Source organism: Propithecus coquereli, unplaced genomic scaffold (assembly GCF_000956105.1).
Source record: "Propithecus coquereli isolate 6110/MARCELLA unplaced genomic scaffold, Pcoq_1.0 Scaffold914, whole genome shotgun sequence".
Classification (NCBI taxonomy): Eukaryota; Metazoa; Chordata; class Mammalia; order Primates; family Indriidae; genus Propithecus; species Propithecus coquereli.
Genome location: NW_012155441.1, coordinates 373648 through 374978, shown reverse-complemented (window position 1 = coordinate 374978; position 1331 = coordinate 373648). Strand labels below are relative to the sequence as shown.

Sequence of the window (1331 nt, the reverse complement as noted above, 5' to 3'; positions counted from 1 at the left end):
TTGGCTTGATTAAAATACATGAATTGTCAGGATTTAGAATGTCAAATTTCATATTTTCCCTTATAATTTACTGTAATGAACATTGTTTTTCTAAAGATCTGTTGGAAGTCAGCAATGAGGATTGTGAGTAAGCAAAGAACATGTGGAAGCAGAGGAAACAGGAAACAGAGAACTGTGAATCCTATAACAAGACGAATCATGATCTGTAGCAAATTGTAGACTTTCAAATCAGATCGGAAACTTGCCACTCTTCTTAAGAAATTAAGACATTTCCTATCAGGAAGATGTCAGTGGTGTTTGAGTAAGAACTCTGCAGAGGACGGATTTTCAGACTGTCCTTCGAGGCTCAGGTGCTGGCTAGCGGCACAGTCTCTGCTTTCCTCTGCTTCACGCGTTGGATGTTCACACAATCTTCTGAATGCTGGTCCTGTGTGTTTAAAAACCACTGCTGAGAAGGGCGGGTGTGGTGGTGGCGCCTGTAGTCCCAGCTGCGTGGGAGGCTGAGGCGGGAGGATACCTGGAGCCCAGGAGTTTGAGTCCAGCCTGCGCGCGAGACCCAGTCCTAAAAACAAAACACAAAGTTTTTCTTTTTTTTTTTAATTTCAGCATATTATGGGCGTACAAATGTTTAGGTTACGTATGTTGCCCTTGCCCCCCCACCCCCAACAAAAAGTTTTAATCACCTCTTCCCCACCAACCCCGTGCTGTGAAGGACGACCATTCTAGTCACAGCACCCTCTGCTGCCGACTGACAACCTGACTCACCTATCCAGCAGACACACTTTGGGCCAAGCGGGCCCTCCAGAGCACACCCTCCTCTGGGGAAGGCGGGGCCTGGCCGGGGTCTCTGCTCCCCAGACTTGTCCCTCAGTCGGGCACCCTGGGTGCACCTACCCTGGGTGTTGAGCTGAGCGAGAACCCCAAGCCTGGGAGGGGTGCCTGCAGGGCGGTCTAGCCAGCCCTCCCCAAGGGGCATCCCTGCCCCTTTACCTGGTGGCAGGTGCCCTCTGTGGACACCCCAAGCCCCAAGTGACAGCTCCAGCCGTTGCCACCTGGTGGTGGCCATGGTCTTGGTCACAGCTGCTCTTCTCTCCCCGTGCTCTGACTTGGTGGGACTCGTGTCCCCAGGTCTCATCCTGTCCTGCCTGGGGCCTGATTGGACACAAATCTGAAGTCGTTTTCACCCAGCAGCGGTTGGGTTGCTGTAATTCACGTTTCTCATGAACTGGGTACAACAGGCTGTGGCCGGGGCACTGTGTGTCGATGTCAACTGAATTCTCTTCCAGGTAGCGGTCAAACTTTTCATTGGAAAGTTATTTAATTAAATTTAT

The 1331-nt window shown here is 50.9% G+C and overlaps 1 protein-coding gene across 1 annotated transcript in view; it reads left to right on the top strand.

Moving 5' to 3' along the window:
• Positions 1 to 1331, top strand: part of LOC105826783 (WD repeat-containing protein 27-like) — a gene marked incomplete at its 5' end in the record, with an annotated part of 65520 nt that overhangs the window by 38793 nt on the left and 25396 nt on the right. The gene's annotated exons all lie outside the window — the stretch shown is intronic.